The 22,527-nt window shown below is 50.3% G+C and overlaps 1 protein-coding gene and 1 pseudogene across 1 annotated transcript in view; both read left to right on the top strand.

Moving 5' to 3' along the window:
• The window catches only part of LOC139263731 (trafficking kinesin-binding protein 1-like), a 212,623-nt gene that overhangs the window by 63,455 nt on the left and 126,641 nt on the right, over nucleotides 1-22,527 (top strand). The gene's annotated exons all lie outside the window — the stretch shown is intronic.
• Nucleotides 21,390-21,591, top strand: LOC139264842 (U2 spliceosomal RNA; annotated as a pseudogene).

The raw sequence follows: 22,527 nt of genomic DNA, 5'->3' as shown, positions 1-22,527 counted from the left end.
CGTTGGTGCATCTGTGCTCCCAGGACACTTGTAGGATTTTGCAGAGACATCGTTGGTGGTATTTCTCCAGTGACTTGGTCCATGTTTCTGAGCCATACAGGAGGGCGGGTTTGCTCCATCCTGTCGACCATGAGCTTGGTGGCAGTTTTGATGCTCTTTTCCTCAGGCGGCCGAAGGCTGCAGTGACACACTGGAGGCGGTGTTGGATCTCGCCATCAATGCCTGCTCTTGTTGATAAGAGACTCCAGAGGTATGGGAAATGGTCCACGTTGTCCAGGGCCACGCCGTGGATCTTGACGATCGGAGGGCAGTGCTGTGCGGCGAGGACAGGCTGGTGGAGGACCTTTGTCTTACGGCTGTTTAGCATAAGGCCCATGCTTTCGTACGCCTCAGTAAATACGTCGACTGTGTCCTGGAGTTCAGCCGCTGTATGTGCGCAGACGCAGGCATCGTCCGCGTACTGTCACTTGACGACAGAGATTGGGGACGATCTTGGCTCTGGCCTTGAGACGGTGAAGGTTGAACAGGTACTCACTGGTTCTGTGGTTTAGTTCATTCCAGCGGGGAGCTTGTTGACAATGAGGTGGAGCATGGCGGGGAGGAAGATTGAGAAGAGAGTTGGCGCGATGACATATTTGGCCCCGGTCCAGACGTGGATCGGGCCTGCGATGGATCCGTTGGTAAGGATCACGGTCTGAATGTCGTCGTGGAGCAGGCGGAGGATGGTGACGAACTTTTGGGGGCATTCAAAGCGGAGGAGGACGCTCCAGAGACCCTCGCGGTTGACCGTTTCAAAGGCCATGTATAAGGGCTGGTGCTGCTCCCTGCATTTTGCCTGCAGCTGTCATGCTGCAAAGATGTTGTGCCCGTAGGGGACGAAATTCGCACTGTGACTCCGGGAGGAGCGCCTCGATCATAGAGAAGACGGTTGAGGAGGACGCTCGTGATGAAATTTATCTGTATGTTAAGTATTTGAGTGTACCTTTGTTACTATGCGAGGAAGTGATCTGGTTTGTGTATAGTAGTTCAGAAAGCAGTTGATTGTGATTTCAGGACAATGCCATTTTGATTCCACATGTCTGCATGTTGCAGCTGCAGGAAAAATGCAGGGAGCAGTGCCAGCCCTTACACATGGCCTTCTTCGACCTTACAAAGACCTTTGACACTGTCAACCGCGAGGGTCTCTGGAGCGTCCTCCTCCGTTTTGGATGCCCCCAAAAGTACGTTACCATCCTCTGCCTGCTCCACGATGACATGCAGGCCGTGATCCTTCCCAACGGATCCATTACAGACCCAATCCACGTCCGGACCGGGGTCAAACAGGGCTGCGTCATCACCCCAACCCTCCTCTCAATCTTCCTCTTGGCCATGCTCCACCTCACAATCAACAAGCTCCCCGCTGGAGTGGAACTAAACTACAGAACCAGTGGGAACCTGTTTAACCTGCGCCGTCTCCAGGCCAGATCCAAGACCACCCCAACCTCTGTCGTCGAGCTACAGTACGTGGACAACGCCTGCGTCTGTGCACACACAGAGGCTGAACTCCAGGGTATGCTCAACGTATTTACTGAGGCGTACGAAAACACGGGCCTCACACTAACATTAGTAAGTCAAAGGTCCTCCACCAGCCTGTCCTCACCGCACAGCACTGCCCCCCAGTCATCAAGATCCTCGGCGCGGCCCTGGACAACGTGGACCACTTCCCATACCTTGGGAGCCTCTTATCAACAAGAGCAGACATTGACGACGAGATTCAACACCGCCTCCAGTGCGCCAGTGCAGCCTTCGGCCGCCTGAGGAAAAGAGTGTTTGAAGACCAGGCCCTCAATCTACCACCAAGCTCATGGTCTACAGGGTTGTAGTAATACCCGCCCTCCTCTTTGGCTGAGACATGGACCATGTACAGTAGACACCTCAAGTTGCTGGAGAAATACCACCAACGATGTCTCTGCAAGATCCTGCAAATCCCCTGGGAGGACAGACACACCAACGTTAGTGTCCTCGACCAGGCCAACATTCCCAGTATCGAAGCACTGACCACACTTGATCTGCTCCGCTGTGCAGGCCACATTGTCCGCATGCCAGACACGAGACTCCCAAAGCAAGCGCTCTACTCGGAACTCCTTCATGTCAAACGAGCCAAAGGTGGGCAGAGGAAATGTTACAGGGACACCCTCAAAGCCTCCCTGATAAAGTGCAACATCCCCACCGACACCTGGGAGTCCCTGGCCAAAGACCGTCCTAAGTGGAGGAAGTGCATCCGGGAGGGCGCTGAGCACCTCGAGTCTCGTCGCCGAGAGCATGCAGAAACCAAGCGCAGGCAGCGGAAGGAGCGTGCGGCAAACCAGTCCCACCCTCCCCTTCCCTCAACCGCTGTCTGTCCCACCTGTGACAGAGACTGTAATTCCCGTATTGGGCTGTTCAGCCACCTAAGGACTCCGTTTAAAAGTGGAAGCAAGTCTTCCTCGATTCTGAGGGACTGCCTATGATGAATTGTCTAAATGTACAATGCAAGGAAACGAGAGTGCGAAGGCTTTTTTGATATAAAGATGAGAGTTTCACACACACACATGCACTCACTCACGCACGTACATATACGTGCACACGCACACATTAGACACACACACACACACACACACACACGCGCGCACACACGACATTCGGAAGATATGTGCCTCACAAGCAGCCACTGGAAATTGGAACAAGCAGTTGGCTTGTGACGTGTTTGTGTCTTAGTAACTTTCATACTGGGTTTGTATAGTATGAATGTCTGAATAAAAGAGCTGATGCTGTATTTACTGCAGCTGAGTGTGTGTGTGTAATTCCACGTTTAAACAACAAAGCGAAAAGAGCCAGAAAGCTGTTTAACAGTTATCACATTGCTGTGTGTGGGAGCTTGCTGTGCACAAATTGGCTGCTGCGTTTCTCACATTACAACAGTGACTGTACTTCAAAAAGTACTTCATTGGCTGTAAAGCGCTTTGGGACATGTGATAGAAATGCAAATCTTTTTCTCTCTTTAGTCCATCTATTTAACGACTAAGAGCATCATTAGTATTTATTTTGCCACTGTTCCACCCGGAAGACCAGACGAAAGTTTCAAGCTGCTGAGTATCTGGCTCCCAGCTGGTTTCCTGTAGCTGGCTGTACGGTGAGCCTCGGAGTGAGCCCCAGCGTGATGAAATAACGGAAGTGGAACTGCTGACTTTGGGGGCCACCGAGTCGCCGCTGTCCCAGTTAGAAGCTGGTGTGTTTTTGTCGCTGGAGATGGCCATGTTTCCGGACGTTCTTTTGCTATTGGTTGGCTCCCCTCCCTGCGCCCCCCCCCGCCTGCCCGCTCCCCGCCTGCCCGCTCCCCCCCAACCCCCCCCCGCCTGCCCCCCATTGGAAACTACATTTCTCTCACTGGTGTATAATAGAATAAACATTAGTTGACTTGATTTTAATCCATTGATTAAACCTCTTGTTTTGTTCGTTCCCGGGATGTGGGCGTCCATATCGAGGCCAGTATTTATTTACTCGAGAAGATAGTGCCGCACGCTCCTTCCGCTGCCTGCGCTTGCTTTCTGCATGCTCTCGGCGACGAGACTCGAGGTGCTCAGCGCCCTCCCGGATGCACTTCCTCCACTTAGGGCGGACTGGTCTTTGGCCAGGGACTCCCAGGTGTCGGTGGGGATGTTGCACTTGAACCTTCTTGAACCGCTGCAGTCCGTGTGGTGAAGGTGCTCCCACAGTGCTGTTAGGGAGGGAGTTCCAGGATTGTGACCCAGCGACGATGAAGGAACGGCCGATATATTTCCAAGTCAGGATGGTGTGTGACTGGGAGGGGAACGTGGAGATGGTGGTGTTCCCATGCGCCTGCTGCCCTTGTCCTTCTAGGTGGTAGAGGTCGCGGGTTTGGGAGGGGCTGTCGGGGGTAGAGGTCGCGGGTTTGGGAGGGGCTGTCGGTGGTAGAGGTCGTGGGTTTGGGAGGGGCTGTCGGGGGAGGAGGGAGTGGGTTTGGGAGGGGCTGTCGGAGGAGGAAGGAGTGGGTTTGGGAGGGGCTGTCGGGGGAGGAGGGAGCGAGTTTTGGAGGGGCTGTCGGGGGAGGAGGGAGCGGGTTTGGGAGGGGCTGTCGGGGGAGGAGGGAGCGGGTTTGGGAGGGGCTGTCGGGGGAGGAGGGAGCGGGTTTGGGAGGGGCTGTCGGGGGTAGAGGTCGCGGGTTTGGGAGGGGCTGTCGGGGGAGGAGGGAGTGGGTTTGGGAGGGGCTGTCGGGGGAGGAGGGAGTGGGTTTGGGAGGGGCTGTCGGGGGAGGAGGGAGTGGGTTTGGGAGGGGCTGTCGGGGGTAGAGGTCGTGGGTTTGGGAGGGGCTGTCGGGGGTAGAGGTCGTGGGTTTGGGAGGGGCTGTCGGGGGAGGAGGGAGTGGGTTTGGGAGGGGCTGTCGGGGGTAGAGGTCGTGGGTTTGGGAGGGGCTGTCGGGGGTAGAGGTCGTGGGTTTGGGAGGGGCTGTCGGGGGTAGAGGTCGTGGGTTTGGGAGGGGCTGTCGGGGGTAGAGGTCGTGGGTTTGGGAGGGGCTGTCGGGGGTAAAGGTCGTGGGTTTGGGAGGGGCTGTCGGGGGTAAAGGTCGTGGGTTTGGGAGGGGCTGTCGGGGGTAAAGGTCGTGGGTTTGGGAGGGGCTGTCGGGGGTAAAGGTCGTGGGTTTGGGAGGGGCTGTTGAAGAAAGGAATGATTTACAAGTAAGCCAAGAAAATGCAAATTGGCGGAACCATAGTTGGGATGTGAATATTTCGCTGTCCTTGTTAGGCTGACCTTTGCTTCTATTTGTACTGATTGTATTTGCAAATCTGACAGACCCTTTTGTCTGCGGTGTTTCTCGTGACTGTAATGTTTTAAATTTGGGTATAATCCGATAAAAGTCACAGCGGGCGTCTCCTATGGGTTGATTTTCTTGCAATGATATGAACGGTAGAACTGTTGACGGACCCCATCGTCATCACCGTTTTGTGTGGATGGCTTAGTTGCGAAATGTGGCGTAAGTTTGCAAGCTTGTCTGGAACGTCATTGTGTGTGGGTGCTTGCTGTGTGCAGATTGGTGGTGATATAAGCATAATGTCTTAGAAATTTACAGATCTGCAGGAGGCCATTCAGCCCATCGTGTCCGAGCCGGCCGACAGAGCTATCCGGCCTAATCCCACTTTTCAGCAATTATCTCTGCATAACAATGAGCGCACCTCAAACTCATCATCATCATCATCATAGGCAGTCCCTCGGAATCGAGGAAGACTTGCTTCCACTCTTAAAATTAGTCCATAGGTGGCTGAACAGTCCCAATACGAGAACCACAGTCTCTGTCACAGGTGGGACAGACAGTGGTTGAGGGAAGGGGAGGGTGGGACAGGTTTGCCGCACGCTCCTTCCGCTGCCTGCGCTTGGTTTCTGCATGCTCTCGGCGACGAGACTCGAGGTGCTCAGCGCCCTCCCGGATGCACTTCCTCCACTTAGGGCGGACTGGTCTTTGGCCAGGGACTCCCAGGTGTCGGTGGGGATGTTGCACTTTATCAGGGAGGCTTTGAGGGTGGTCCCTTGTAATGTTTCCTCTGCCCACCTCGGGCTCATTTGCCGTGAAGGAGTTCCGTGTAGAGCGCTTGCTTTGGGGAGTCTCGTGCCGGGCATGTGAACAATGTGACCCTGCCCAGCGGAGCTTGTCGAGTGTGGTCAGTGCTTCGATGTTGGGGATGTTGGCCTGGTCGAGGACGCTAACGTTGGTGTGTCTGTCCTCCCAGGGGATTTGTCGGATCCTGCGCTAACAACTTGAGGACCTCAAACTAACGCTGGTGCTGCTGATTCAAAGTCGTCCCTTAGAGAAAGGTTAAATTAATCCAAGTATGCAAATTAAGCAATTTTAATAAAACAGCAGGAGGCTTTGTTGCATGATTTCATTTTGAATGAACAGATTAAGTCTCTAAGAGGCGGAAATTGTAGTTCATTGTACTGGAGTGGTTTGGGACATTTCTCTGCGATCAGGCACAATAGAAATGCTTTATCCTCCCTTTCTAAATTAGGCAAGGTCAGATAAGATCAAAACAGCTCGAGGGACAGGGCTCTGATTTTCCAGTCACAATAACGTCAGGGAATGCCTGAACAGTTTTCCATTGAATTTCATTTCCTGCTATTCACAGAAATTTACAGCCCGGAAGGAGGCCATTCGGCCCATCGTGTCCGCGCCGGCCGACCAAGAGCCACCCAGCCTAATCCCACTTTCCAGCTCTCGGTCCGTAGCCCTGTAGATTACGGCACTTCAGGTGCACATCCAGGTACTTTTTAAATATGGTGAGGGTTTCTGCCTCTACCACCCTTTCAGGCCGTGAGTTCCAGACCCCCACCACCCTCTGGGTGAAGACATTTCCCCTCAAATCCCCTCTAATCCTCCCCCCAATTACTTTAAATCTATGTCCCCTGGTTGTTGACCCCTCTGCTAAGGGAAACAGGTCCTTCCTATCCACTCTATCCAGGCCCCTCATAATTTTATACACCTCAATCAGGTCTCCCCTCAGCCTCCTCTGTTCCAGAGTAAACAACCCCAGCCAATCACATCTTTCCTGTAATGTGGTGACCAGAACTGCACGCAGTACTCTAACTGCGGCCTAACTTGTGCTTTATACAGTTTAAGCATGACCTCCCTGCTTTTGTATTCTATGCTTCGACTAATAAAGGCAAGTATCCCGTGTACCTTCTCAAAATGAAATTCGAACCAGTTTACATGTTGGGTAGGATTGGACAGCATCTACCCTGCAGGGGCTTGACAGGGTAGATGTAGGGAGGATGTTTCCCCCGGGCTGGAGAGTCTAGAACCAGGGGTCACAGTCTCAGGATAAGGGGTCGGCCATTTAGGACTGAGATGAGGAGGAATTTCTTCACTTAGAGGGTGGTGAATCTTTGGAATTCTCTGCCCCAGAGGGCTGTGGATGCTGAGTCGTTGAGTATATTCAAGGCTGAGATCGATAGATTTTTGGACTCTCGGGGAATCGAGGGATATGGGGATCGGGCGGGAAAGTGGAGTTGAGGTCGAAGATCAGCCGTGATCTTATTGAATGGTGGAGCAGGCCCGAGGGGCCGAATGGCCGACTCCTGCTCCTGATTCTTATGTTAATTCTTTGAAGGATTGCTATGGTGAAATCCCATTTGCGTGAGGAATACTGGCGTCCATGTTGTAAATGCTCAGTTTGAACGTAGGAGGTTCTCGATCTCACTTCTTCCACTTACTTTAGTATTTCAGTGCAAACTATTTTATCGCATCGAGTAATGATTTTACTTCTTGAAAGTCCATTAATAATCGCATTCTATTGATTTTGAGTTTATCATTTCAGGGCCAGAATATTTATTGCATGTGTTTCAGACTAATGCATTTGTCAAAATAATAGGCCTCTCGATGGAATGAGTAATTCTGAGGTGCAGAATAATCGATGCTTTTTCCAGTCTTTCACATAAGCACAAGTAAATAGACTGGAGTCTGGTGAGGTTCTCCCCGTCTCTCAATTATCCAGCTTTATTGTTCTGGATTACAAACAGCTGGATGGAGCATACATGGTTCCACTGCAGTACTGACCTTTCCCAGCCGACTCTCCCCCAGCGTGGTTTGATTGACCGGTGCAGCAATGTTTGGTTAAGGATGAGGACTAACCAGAATATGAATATTTGCTACATTTTGATTCCAAGACCGAGACGGCAGGTCAGGTTTTTCAACTGGCTTTGTATCCTCTGCCAGAACCGGTCTATGAGTGTAACCGGGTGTGAAGGGCAGGCACAATGTAAATTCTGTTTGTTGCTACAGACAGTGGCACTTTACATCACACCACGTTCCAACGCACTCCTGGCCGGCCTCCCACATTCTACCACCATAAACTACAGGTGATCCAAATTCGGCTGCTCGCGTCCTAACTCTCATCGAGTCCCGCTCACCCATCACCCCCTGTGCTCACTGCCCCCGTGTCCTAACTCGCACCAAGTCCTGCTCTCCCATCACCCCCTGTGTTCACTACCCCGTGTCCTAACTCGCACCCAGTCCCGCTCACCCATCACCCCCTGTGCTCGCTGCCCCGTGTCCTAACTCGCACCGAGTCCCACTCACCAATCACCCCCTGTGCTCGCTGCCCCGTGTCCTAACTCGCACCGAGTCCTGCTCTCCCATAACACCCTGTGCTCGCTGCCCCGTGTCCGAACTCGCACCGAGTCCCACTCACCCATCACCCCCTGTGCTCACTGCCCCGTGTCCGAACTCGCACCGAGTCCCGCTCACCCATCACCCTGTGCTCGCTGACCTACATTGGCTTCCAGTTAAGCAACGCCTTGATTTCAAAATTTTCATCCTGGTTTACAAACCCCTCCATGGCCCTCGCCCCTGATCAACCATGATCTTATTGAAAGGAGGTGCAGGCTCGAAGGGCTGTTGGGCCTACTCCTGCTCCTAATTCTTATGTTCTTATGTACCCTCTCCGAGATATCTGCGCTCCTCTAATTCTGCCCTCTTGAGCATCACTGATTATGATCACTCAACCATCGGTGGCTGTGCCTTCTGCTGCCTGGGCCCCAAGCTCTGGAACTCCCTCCCTAAACCTCTCTGCCTCTCTACCTCTCTTTCGTCCTTTTAAGACACTCCTTAAAACCTTCCTCTTTGACCAAGCGTTTGGGCATCTGTGCTAATTTCTTGCCGTGGGACATTTCACTACGTTAAAGGCGTGATATAAATACAGGTTGTTGCTGCAAAGTGACATTTGATTTGAATTGTGCAACTTAGTGCCGTAACTCTTCCTGTTGTCATTGTGGAGGAGCAGTTATTGGACAGTGTCCTTGTAACGTACTTGCATAAGAATTCTTGGCAACATGTCGCTATTAAGAACCAGTTGGTTTATTAGCAAGGGTTTAACAATCACACTACACATTATCGGTTCATCGACCAGGCTCACAATCACCTGCCCCATCGTGGATCCCCCGAACCCAACTGGCTGGGGTTTTATTGCATACATTGCAGTCCTGATTTCTAAGAAGAAATCTTCGAATATGTTCCGGTGAAATTACCTCTTATTTATTTTTGAAATGATTCCGTTTTCCTGTCCCACTGAGACTGCAGTGAGGCACGATTCGATTCCACCAAAGTGACACCATAATGGAGGCTTTTTATGAAGAGAAGCTTTGCTGTCAGGCTGAGCACTGCTCCGTTGAATGTGGTGGGCAACAGGCGGTGGGCAATGGGGGAAATGCGGCAGCCAATTTGCGCACAGCAAGCTCCCACAAACAGCAATGTGATAATGACCAGATAATCTGTTTTAGTGATGTTGGTCGAGGGATAAATATTGGCCCCAGGACACCATGGGATCTTTTACATCCACCTGAGAGCAAACGGGGCCTCGGTTTAACATCTCATCCGAAAGCCGGCACCTCCAATAGTGCAGCACACCCTCAGCACTGCCCCTCCGACAGTGCGGCGCTCCCTCAGCACTGCCCCTCCGACAGTGCGGCGCTCCCTCAGCACTGCCCCTCCGACAGTGCAGCACTCCCTCAGCACTGCCCCTCCAACAGCGCAGCATTGCCTCAGCACTGCCCCTCCGACAGTGCGGCACTCCCTCAGCACTGCCCCTCCGACAGTGCGGCACTCCCTCAATACTGCCCCTCCGCCAGTGCGACACTCCCTCAGTACTGTACTGGGAATCTCAGCCTAGATTTTTGTGCCCAAGTCCCTGGAGTGGGACTTGAACCCACAACCGTCTGACTCCGAGGTGAGAGAGTGCTGCCCACTGAGCCATGGCTGACAGAAATTTAATTCGGAGCACGCTACCTTACCGTTATTTGGAACCGTGTTGGACGAATTCTGGACCCCTGTGAGTGGTCCCCACGTGATCAGATCCCATCAGTCTTGATTCAGTCGACTGCCAACATCTGAGAGCACTGCAGACATGTCCACCCTGGGTATAGGCTTACCAAATCTGCACAGAGATCAACTTGACTTCAATGGCCCAATACCAGATGGGTCACCGTGCAGCGAGCTTGGCCACAAAGACCTTGGTCACCCCCCTCCCCAGAAGGAAGCGACAAAAACCAGGCTACAAGGGTTTGGGGATGGATAGGGCAGTCTCACAAATTAAGAACTATTTCCCAGAGATGGGAAAATCCGATTTCATTCTGGCTTTACTGCCAGTATTCTGAGCGTGGGATTGATGGCTGTAGTTGGTGACCCCCCCCTCAAGTCTTTTGGAAGTGCGTGACCTCTCCAGCAGGTTAACGAGGCGTGTAATAGTTCACACACAACCTCCATCTTCTGAAAGTCACTGCCCAAATAAATACATGTCCCGCTCACACATCCAACCGGAACATGATGCACGAGAGAGATCGGCAGCAAAGGACACCTGAAATATATCGCTCATACGATTCTGCCACAGTTACACAATTCTCGTCCAGTTACACAAACAGGATTGCTTTTAATCAAATAATTTGAAGGTGAGGAATGAGAAATAGTTCGCACCGATAAGATGGATGGTTGGAAGGCTGCCTATTCATATATAGGGCACACATGATGTGGGATTCGTTTCACCTATTTAAATTTAGCAGTTCTGTTTTTAAATTGAGCATGACATAATGCAGACTCTTATTTGCATGTATTTGTTTAATAAGATCATGCTGATTCAGGAGGATATTCTGAGTGCAAGGGGGATGGAGTATAAAAGCAGAGAAGTTCTGCTACAACTGTACAGGGTATTGGTGAGGCCACACCTGGAGTACTGCGTGCAGTTTTGGTCTCCGTATTTAAGAGTATATTTGCATTGGAGGCTGCTCTGGCAAGGTTCACTCGGTTGATTCCTGAGATGAAGGGGTTGTCTTACAAAGAAAGGTTGGGCCTATGCTCGTTGGAGTTTAGACGAATGAGAGGTGATCTTATTGAAACGTATAAGATTCTTAGGGGGCTTGGCAGGGTGGATGCAGAGAATGTTTCCCCTCGTGGGGGAATCTAGAACTAGGGGGCATAGTTTCAGAATAAGGGGCCACCCATTTAAAATGGAAATAAGGAGGAATTTCTGCTGAGGGTTATTCTCTGCCCCAGAAAGCTGTGGAGGCTGGGTCATTGAATATATTTAAGGCGGAGCTAGACAGATTTTTGAGCGATAAGGGGTTATAGGGATCGGGCGGGAAGTGGAGCTGAGTCCATGATCAGATCAGCCATGATCTTATTAAATGGCGGAGCAGGCTCGAGGGGCCGAATGGCCGACTCCTGCTCCTATTTCTTATGTTTTATGGTGCTTCCTATTATCAAATACCAACGGCGAGGATTTAACAATGAATTCATTGGCCACACTATAGAATCAGAGAATGGTTACAGCACGGAAGGAGGCCATTCGGCCCATCGAGCCCGTGCCGGCTCTCTGCAAGAGCCCCTCAGCCAGTCCCCCTCCCCCGCCCTTTCCCCGGAGCCCTGCAATATTCTATCCTTCAGGTACTTATCCAACTCCCTTTTGAAAGCCACGATTGAGTCTGCCTCCACCACCCTCTCAGGCAGCGCATTCCAGATCCTAACCACTCGCTGCGTAAAAACGTTTTCCCTCGTGTCGCCTTTGGTTCTTCTGCCAATTGCCTTAAATCTGTGTCCTCTGGTTCTCCACCCTTCCACCAATGGGAACAGTTTCTCTCGATCTACTCTGTCCAGACCCCTCATGATTTTGAACACCTCGATCAAATCTCCTCTCAACCTTCTCTGCTCCAAGGAGAACAACCCCAGCTTCTCCAGTATATCCCCGTCACTGAAGTCCACATAACTCTGAGTTAGGTGATGTGATGAGCAATTACCAATCGGGCTTCGCGGCCATATAAAGGATAATAAGCACAGATTGCAAATATATGCCGCCTTTAATAGTCTGGAGGTTCGAAATAGCAAAGTAGTTTTAAAATCGCATTAACACTCATAATATGGTAAATATAAATAAACTGTCACCGCACGTACGACAACTATTTATATTTCACTAGTGAGGAAAGGTTACATGGAACACGCCCCTTCTCCTGACTGGTTGAAACATTAAAGGGATTTCGACGCTTGGCCAATATATCCTCTGTGTGGGAGTTGTACGCTAAATATTAACCCGCTCGACAGTTGGTGGTTTCAAAGAGAGCTGTGGAGGCTGGGTCATTCAATATATTTAAGGTGGAGATAGACAGATTTTTGAGCGATAAGGGAGTCAAGGGTTATGGGGAGTGGGCGGGGAAGTGGAACTGAGTCCATGATCAGATCAGCCGTGATCTTATTGAATGGCGGAGCAGGCTCGAGGGGCCGAATGGCCGACTCCTCCTCCTATTTCTTATGTTCTTATGAATATTCATGACAATTTTATACCCAATAAGAACACTAGAAATAGGAGTCGGCCATTTGGCCCCTCGAGCCTGCTCCGCCATTCAATGAGATCATGGCTGATCTTCGAACCCAACTCCACTTTCCCGCCCGATCCCCATATCCCTCGATTCCCCGAGAGTCCAAAAATCTATCGCTCTCAGCCTTGAATATACTCAACGACTCAGCATCCACAGCCCTCTGGGGCAGAGAATTCCAAAGATTCACCACCCTCTGAGTGAAGAAATTCCTCCTCATCTCAGTCCTAAATGGCCGACCCCTTATCCTGAGACTGTGACCCCTGGTTCTAGACTCTCCAGCCCGGGGGAAACGCCCTCCCTGCATCTACCCTGTCAGTGATGAAGGAAGCACGTACGGACATTTCTGTTGTTACTAACTAACTTCGCAGAAACTGAGGAGCTATTTCTTGTAACGGAAGGGGTTGCAGACAACACGTGACAGTGTTGGGCAGCTCAGCTAGTGCCGCATTGCAGGTTTTTGGGTTTTGCCCATAGTGCTGTGAGTTTAATGCTTAGTTGGCAGGCATGTTCTGCATAAACTTCAGATCAACCAGAGGTGATCCAAAACTCGGCAGCCTGTGTCCTAACTCGCACCGAGTCCCGCTCACCCATCACCCCCTGTGCCCCGTGTCCTAACTCGCACCGAGTCCCGCTCACCCATCACCCCCTGTGCTCGCTGCCCCGTGTCCTAACTCGCACCGAGTCCCGCTCACCCATCACCCCCTGTGCTCGCTGCCCCGTGTCCTAACTCGCACCCAGTCCCGCTCACCCATCACCCCCTGTGCTCACTGCCCCGTGTCCTAACTCACACCCAGTCCCGCTCACCCATCACCCCCTGTGCTCACTGCCCCGTGTCCTAACTCGCACCCAGTCCCGCTCACCCATCACCCCCTGTGCTCGCTGCCCCGTGTCCTAACTCGCACCCAGTCCCGCTCACCCATCACCCCCTGTGCCCCGTGTCCTAACTCGCACCGAGTCCCGCTCACCCATCACCCCCTGTGCTCACTGCCCCGTGTCCTAACTCACACCCAGTCCCACTCACCCATCACCCCCTGTGCTCGCTGCCCCGTGTCCTAACTCGCACCGAGTCCCGCTCACCCATCACCCCCTGTGCTCACTGCCCCGTGTCCTAACTCACACCCAGTCCCGCTCACCCATCACCCCCTGTGCTCGCTGACCTACATTGGCTCCCGGTTAAGCAACGCCTCGATTTCAAAATTCTCATCCTTGTTTACAAATTCCTCCATGGCCCTCACCCCTCCCTATCTCTGTAATCTCCTCCAGCCCCACAACCCCCCGAGATCTCTGCGCTCCTCTAATTCTGCCCTCCTGACCATCCCTGATTATAATTGCTCCACCATCTGTTGCCTAAGCTCTGGAACTCCCTCCCTAAACTTCTCCGCCTCTCCTCCTTCAAGACGCTCCTTAAAACCTGCTTCTGTGACCAAGCTTTTGGTCACCTGCCCTAATTTCTACTTTTGTGGCTCAGTGACAGTTTTTTAATCTCAATGCTCCTGTGAAGCGCCTTGGAACGTTTCACTACCTTAAAGACACTATATGTTGATGGGAGCGAGAAGCAGGTATCTGATTAATCTAGCAAGTTGCTCATGTGTGGTGTGGGTGGAACATTGTGCTTGACTTGTTTTGGAGAATTCTAACCCAGAGCTCTGACTGGGAGTTGAAGGAGTGTTGTTATGAGTGTGTGGAATTCCCAATGCCCCCACACTGCGGGATTTGCACTGGGATTGGAATAAAGTGCAGTGGGAAATGTGTGCGTACTCCACAGCACCGTCGGCCAATGACCATCACGGAGCAGTTTCTGTCCTGTCCTTCCTGACCTGTGTTTGTGTTTGGAGAGTGTGTGAGCTGTGTTTACAGGTCTGTCACTGGTGGCGACAGCCAGGTTCCCATTGAGCCATGCAACGCTCTGGAGGTACTGCGCGGGCCGTTATGACAGACTGCGCATGCGCGGACATTTAAATGGGCCATGCTGCCACTTAAAGGGCCCATGCGCCGGGAAAAAAAATAGAGAGAATATTAGGTGGTGGGAACAATTTAAGGTCAAGATTATCATATAAACGTACTTAGTTTTTTCTCCCCTACACCTACAGCTTATTCATGTCAATTCTTCTCCTGTTCACGGTATTATTTTTTGTGAATGTTGTTGTTTTCGGGGTTATATCTGTGCCCAGAGGCGCACGTAATCCAGGTGTAAAGCAAATACCCGGCGTAAAAGATTGAGCAAACTCGGGTGCAAGTGTCTCGCGCACGTGGTCACATTACGACTGAGTTTCCTCAATCGTTTACAGCGACTGTCGTGCCTCTTACCCGAGTGCATCGTAGCTCATTATAATGGATCCCCACCCACCCATGATGAGACACACACTTCCCTGCAATTGCACTGGATGTGAAATTAAGTTCAGACTTAAAATGATCCTCAGAGTCCTGAGCTGTACTTTATGCTTCTTTGAGTATATTTTTATGGCTTCAGTACGAGTCATATTAAAAATTGACAAGCTTCCATGATTGCATGTTCTTAAGCATGCTGTGCCTAGTCATCGAATCCTCGATATTTACAGCACAGAAGGAGGCCATTCGGCCCATCGTGTCCACGCCGGCCGACAAAGAGCTATCCAGCCTAATCCCACTTTCCAGCTCTGGGTCCGTAGCCCTGTAGGTTACGGCACTTCAGGTGCACATCCAGGTACTTTTTAAATGTGGTGAGGGTTTCTGCCTCTCCCACCCTTTCAGGCCGTGAGTTCCAGACCCCCACCACACTCTGGGTGAAAAAACCTCCCCTCAAATCCCCTCTAAACCTCCCCCCAATTACTTTAAATCTATGCCCCCTGGTGGTTGACCCCTCTGCTAAGGGAAACAGGTCCTTCCTATCCACTCTATCCAGGCCCCTCATAATTTTATACATCTCAACTAAATCTCCCCTCAGCCTCCTCCAATCACCACGACTGATGGTTCTATGGCCTAAACCTTGAATCTTCCTATTTAGAAATAGTGCCGCGGGATCTTTTATGTCCACCTGAGAGCGGGCGGGGCCTCGGTTCAATGCCTCATCTGAAAGACCGCCCCTCTGACAGTGCAACACTCCCTCAGTACTGCCCCTCCGACAGTGCAACACTCCCTCAGTACTGCCCCTCCGACAGTGTGGCACTCCCTCATTACTGCCCCTCCGACAGTGTGGCACTCCCTCAGTACTGCCCCTCCGACAGTGCAACACTCCCTCAGCACTGCCCCTCCGTCTGTGCAGCGCTCCCTCAGTACTGCCCCTCCGACTGTGCAACACTCCCTCAGTACTGCCCCTCCGACAGTGCGGCACTCCCTCAGCACTGCCCCTCCGACAGTGCGGCTCTCCCTCAGTACTGCCTCTCCGACAGTGCGGGGCTCCCTCAGTACTGCCCCTCCGACAGTGCGGCACTCCCTCAGCACTGCACTGGGAGTGTCAGCCGAGATTTTTGTGCTCACGTCTCTGGAGTGGGACTTGAACCCACAACCTTCTGACTCCGAGGTGATGAAGGAGCAATTATTGGCTGGGTACCATAGTATTACGTAGGAATGCGGCATCTTAAGACCCGGGTAACTCCATGTTGGAGTCATTCAATTAGATTGACCAAAAATATTTGTGCACGCCCAGGCAAACGGCCATCGCGATAAAGATGTTTAGAAAGATTCAAACATTGGAAATTGGAAGGAACCAGAATAAATACACTGACATATTTGGTGGGAGATGAAACATCGCTCCCTGCCTGTCCAATAGATCAGGATAACACAACTCTCAGTAATTTTGAGGGATCTGGTTACGAACAAACGGTTTGATTTTATTGGCCCTCTGCAAGCCTTGAGGAACATTGTGGAGATTGCGCGATGAGATCATCGGTGACGGACTGATTGGCGATCGTTGAGCTGCAGAACCTTCCAAACGTTCTGTTGGAGCAAGCTGTGAATCCGGTGAAATAGTTGCCTGGTCCGCACTCCCCCTGCAGTCCGTGGATCAGCTGTGGGCACTGTGCAATAGTGTGGGAGACAAAGGCATCTCTGACGGTGAAGCCAAGAATAAAACCACGAGCTCTTGCACAACGTGGCCGCAAGGCGATATGTCACGTGGTGAGCCACTCGGGCATTCAAAATACAAATGCTTAGCTGGAGAGGCAACATATTGTAAATATTTAATGGATGACATTTTGCAAATATTTGCAAATCAAACTGTTTGCTGTGGGAGCAGTGTCTGAAGAATGTCGAGCTTCCTGAGGGGTTGTAGGCAGTGGGTAAAGTAACACTGGGCACTAACCCAGTTCCTGCTAATCCCAGGAGAATTGAAAATCAACATCAGCACTCCTAATGTAGCTCCCCACTCCGTCTTCACACAAACAGCGAAAGAAAAAGCTTCCACACAACCAGCGTGTGACTCTCTGTCCCTGGCAGTACTGGCAGTCAAAGCCTCTGCTTAATTCCCAAAGTTCCTACATTACAACCGTCTCTACACTTCAACAGCAGTTTGGGACATCAGGTGGTCATGAAAGGCACTATGGAAATGTCTCTCTCGCTCTCTCTCGCGCTCCGCTCTCTCACGCTCTCTCGCTGTCTGTCTCTCGCTCTCTCGCTGTCTGTCTCTCGCTCTCCCTCTCTCTCTCTCGCTGTCTGTCTCTCGCTCTTGCTGTCTCTCTCTCGCTCTCTCGCTGTCTGTCTCTCGCTGTCTCGCTGTCTGTCTCTCGCTCTCCCTCTCGCTCGCTGTCTGTCTCTCACTCTCGCTGTCTCTCTCTCGCTCTCGCTGACTGTCTCTCGCTCTCTCGCTCTCGCTGTCTGGCTCTCTCTCTCGCGCTCTCTCTCGCGCTCTCGCTGTCTCTCTCTCTCTCTCTCTCTCTCTCTCTCTCTCTCTCTCTCTCTCTCTCTCTCTCTCTCTCTCTCTTTCTCTCTCTCTCCTCTCGCTGTCTCCTTCCCTCCCTCCTTCCTGCTTCCTTCCGTCTTTTCTGCCTTTCCCTTCCTTCCTTCCTTTCCCTTCCTTTCTTTCCCTTCCTCTCCTTCACTTCCTTTCCTCCTTCCTTCCAAGGCAGACTGAGATAAGAAGTAAGAAAAATCATGCTTTACACTGTTTCGAGGTGTGACGTTAAAGGACGATTAACCCTTTGTTCTCCTGACGCACCATATTTGCGTGTAATGGAGTGGGGAGAAGATGCAACGGATGGCGTTGTCAAAGGGCGTGACCCGGTATACATGTGGATCGAGCTCCCCAAACTGAGTGTGTTTGTGGATAAACTCACCCATTGCCTGCAGTTGATCAAATGTTTTATACCTTTTTGGGTGAGGACTAATGTTCTCACAACTCAGGGTGTTGGCTAGTGGTGCTGACCAAAATGGAAGCCTTATGATGTTTATTATTCCATAATAATTATATACTGGGATTTGCCTGACTGCCAATGTGTCATCAGGAAAATCCCATTTGTAATTTCACCAAAACTTGTCAAAATCAGCGTGTCTCAGTGGCTTTCTCTGACAATATCCTAACAGATGGCTCTCCAAAGATCTGCAAGAAGCTATTGAGAAGTCTTGAGAGAGCGAACCTGTCTGGGATTGCTCCTCATTGTCAAGCGATTGACCATTCGATAGTCCGTGGGTGAAAATACACCCAAGAAACTCCAGGGAATCTTAAAATATCGAGAGATAGAAATGACCAATGTGTCTGTCGTGTGGTGGCCAAGATTCAGCACAAAGGCGAGGTGACCTCGTGTAGAACCACGATTCCTTCTGTAATATTTGCAAATGCAGCACGAATCCTACCGCCCGGAGCGAAGTGACACTGCTCTCCGCTGACCTCGCCGCTGACCTCGCGGAAAGCTGCCCACAAAAATCCAGCCATCTCTGTGACGTCCATTTCCCCTTTCCTGACGTGACTTTCCATCTGGCGCCATCTATAGGAGATTTGAGGCATCAAGCAGGCTGAGCAACCAATCACATTGGAAAAATTCTCAGACAGCAAACCAGGAAGTAAAAAGCAGGTTTTTATCAGTCACTTTTTCAATGATTTTACAGAATGCGAAATACACATGGGATTAAAGGAAAAAGCTGATATATCATGAACCTTAAAATAAAATAAAAATATTTGAACGATCTAAGGAATGTTTATCATGGAATGGCGGGAGTGACGCATCCTAAATAAAATTACTTTTTCAGGTCCAGAGAGATTGTTCAGCTGTAATTACGACTTAGTCCGCCATTAAAAACTCAGTTGCGCCTTATTCAACAAGTCTTGAAATTTTAATGATTTTTACAGCGAGAATAGTGCGTAAAAAGTTAAAGTTTACGTCGATTCCCTGATTTGGTGCTGTTTATATCAGTGAGGGTGGCAATACTGCATGTTGTCTAGGAGCAGGGTACGACCTCCGGATTTCGCTGTCATTTTCTCACAGTAATTACAACCACAAATTCCGGGCTATGATTACCTCAGTGATGCATGCCTGAAAACTGCAACTAATCTGTTTGAGTGGAGGAGGTGCAATTACTTGTTTGCGACAGACTACCTTTCCAGGTAATGCCGTCATCAACAACTAACTGTCTCTGACGCAACTGAACTTGTGATGTTGATTGAGGGATAAATTTCGTAGAAGAGCAGGGGAGTTCTCCCTGGTGTCCTGGGGCCAATATTTATCACTCAATCAACATCACTAAAACAGATTATCTGGTCATTATCACATTGCTGTTTGTGGGAGCTTGCTGTACGCAAATTGGCTGCCATGTTTCCCACATTACAACAGTGACTACACTTTTTTAAAACTGGGATCAGGTGTGTTACAAACACCCTCACGAGTCCTTCACAGTGAATTACTTTGAAACACGATGGGGGTAGTGTTTCTGCTTTGGGCACAATCAACGAATCCGGCACAAATTGTGCCTAAAATTGCGCCCGTTTAGTTTAGCGTTTTACCCCTCCACCCTAACCCTAAATGCCGAGCTCAAACTAGTTTGCATATCACTGAAGGCAAAACCAGCCCTGAATCCGAGCAGCGTTTTAGAACGGCATCTTTTTACAGGCAACTCTCGTTTCTCCGTACACGGATCTAACGGAGAACCCACTGTAACGGCATTTTTAAAAACTGTCGCACACGTGAATATCTCGATCACCAAGTGTCAATCATACATAAGTATGAAGCTAACATCATAAAATAATTTATAATTTCGAGACGATATGAATCCATTGTCATGTATTTTATTACGTTCACGCTACGATAACACAAACTAAGCCTTCGTGGTTGGTGCAATCACCGTCAAATTTCAGCTCCGAGACGTGCGCTCACACTAGCGGCAAGTTGTTTACCCGGAATAGCCCAATCCCCGAGGGACCCGGATAATTGAGAGTTTGAATTTAGCTTTAAGAAGTATCCCTCGATGTATGCAAGCGCTGTAACTTGGTGCAGTTTCATTAATGTGGCTGGAAATGGGCCTCACACAGAAAATAAGCTTTTCAATCAGAATGCGAGTCCATCCTCTGAGTAACCCGGTTTTAAATGACTGAAAACGGCTTAAAAAATTTACAAAACTATTTTCCAGTCACATTGGGGTACAGTAGTCAGTTTCTTAGCAAATTTTTTTTAAAAAATTGCCTCCAAACCCTTCTAAAACCCGCCTGTTAGTCGCCCTCGCTCTTAATTTTTGGAGCCTCTTTGAAGGACCGCTAACTAACGCAATTAGCGGAAAATCGCCGTGATGATTAATGAGCCCCGAGGGCGGGGCCAGTGTTGTGGGCGGGGCCAGCTTTCAGCGCAATTGTTTTTAAACCACAACGTAAAGTCGATTTGCTCTGAAGGCAATGTGCACCTAAAATTGCGTGATCCTTTGCAGCGGTAACGCCGATATCTGGGAGTTGTGCTGAAGAAACCAACACGACCAAATGGAGACTCCAGGCCAATGACTGTCTCTCACACTCTTTCTCTCTCGCTCACTCACTCTCGCTCACTCTCTCACGCTCACTCTCTCACGCTCACTCTCTCACGCTCACTCTCTCACGCTCACTCTCTCACGCTCACTCTCTCACGCTCACTCTCTCACGCTCACTCTCTCACGCTCACTCTCTCACGCTCACTCTCACGCTCACTCTCTCACGCTCACTCTCTCACGCTCACTCTCTCACGCTCACCTCACTCACTCTCACTCACTCACTCACTCACTCACTCACTCACTCACTCACTCACTCACTCACTCACTCACTCACTCACTCACTCACTCACTCACTCACTCACTCACTCACTCACACTCACACACACTCTCTCACACTCACACAGATATACACACACACACACACACACACACACTCTCACGCACACACACGCACACTCACACAGACACACACACACCCATTCTGCACTGCCCAAGCTCCCCCAATCAGCCAAGAATATTGTCGAGAACAACCACCTGTATTTATATAGCGCCTTTAACGTAGTAAAACGTTCTAGGGCGCTTCACAGGAGCGATTATCAAACACAATTTGACACAGGGCCACATAAGGAGAAATTAGCGCAGGGAGGTCGGTTTTAAGGAGCGTCTTGAAGGAGGAGAGAGAGGTAGAGAGGCGGAGAGGTTTAGGGAGGGAGTTCCATGGCTTGGGGCCCAGGCAACAGAAGGCACGGCCACCGATGGTGGAGCGATTATAATCAGGGATGGTCAGGTAGGCAGAATTAGAGATCTCTGGGGGGGTTGTGGGGCTGGAGGAGATTGCAGAGATAGGGAGGGGCGAGGGACATGAAGGGATTTCAAAACAGGGACGAGAATTTTGAAATCGAGGAGTTGCTCAATCGGGAGCTAATGTCGGTCAGCGAGCACAGGTAGATCTCCTTGAAGGTTGACATCAGATCTTTAATGTCCACTTGAAGCGCAGGTAACACACACGAGATGTGGTTTAACCCCAAATCCAAAGGACAGCATCCCAAACAATATAGCCCTTCCTCAGCAACAGCCTGGCTTTTCAAAACCTCGTTAGAAAAGCTTGTTATTACAGCTTCTGTTTCATGCTGCCTTAAAATATCGCTTCTCGGCCTTTTGGCTAAGATCATGCGTAACTGACCTGACAGGGGAGTAACCATGACCCCAACGTGGTTCTCCGTGGATCAGGAAGTTGATTCTCCTATGCTTTTTGGAAATAGGAGGTGTGTGGGGTGGCCTGACCCATCCACCTCCATGGAACGAACCTGGTATTGCAGTACTTCCAGGAACGGTGCAGTGGCTCTAGGCCTTTTGGCTAAGAGCATTGGCGCAGAGTGATCCTTGATGTGTGCAAGGTGACCTCTGGCGTTTGTGATTTGACAAAGAATTGGAAAGATTGGCAAAGAATTAAAAAAAAAAATAGTTCGATCTCTTGCAGCATCAGCAATTGTAACAGCCACAAGTAATTGCATCGTGGTAATTAAGCCCAGACTCCTTATTCAGGAGGTTAGACAAAAGGACACATGTAATTACAATGGAAGGAGTCATTAGCCAAATATGTAACTAAAAAAAGAGACGAGACACACGCATTATTCTAATATCCACGCATAATATCTGGTGTGTCTCACTCATACGATGGGCCACTGCAGCATGCCAGAATCGATGGTTTCAGTCTAAGCCATGAGCAAGAAACTTTAATCGCAGACCCAAGTGTGAAGACAAGCCACAAGTCAATTAAGGGAAGGAACTGTCGAAGGCAGAAATGCAGATCTGTCTGTAGCTACCAGCTTGCGGGTATGCAAGAAGGGTGACGAGTGAATTGGAAACCAAAAGGAATTTACCAGTTTGTAAGTAAAACAAGTAAGAAAGAAGACAGACTTGCATTTATATAGCACCTTTCACGACCACCGGACATCCCAACGCGCTCTACAGCCAATGAAGTACTTTTTGAAGTGTAGTCACTGTTGTAATGTGGGAAACGCAGCAGCCAATGTGCACACAGCAAGCTCCCACACACAGCAATGTGATAATGACCAGATAATCTGTTTTAGTGATGTTGGTTGAGGGATAAATATTGGCCCCAGGACACCAGGGGATAACTCCCCTGCTCTTCTTCAAAATAGTGCCCTGGGATCTTTTACATCCACCTGAGAGAGCAGACGGGGCCTCGGTTTAATGTCTCATCAGAAAGATGGAAACTCTGACAGTGCGGCGCTCCCTCAGTACTGTCCCTCCGAC

The sequence above is a fragment of the Pristiophorus japonicus genome, chromosome 5 (genome assembly GCF_044704955.1).
Source record: "Pristiophorus japonicus isolate sPriJap1 chromosome 5, sPriJap1.hap1, whole genome shotgun sequence".
Lineage (NCBI taxonomy): Eukaryota > Metazoa > Chordata > Chondrichthyes > Pristiophoridae > Pristiophorus > Pristiophorus japonicus.
The sequence above is the reverse complement of the archived record's forward strand: the minus strand, read 5'-3'. Positions and strand labels throughout refer to the sequence as shown.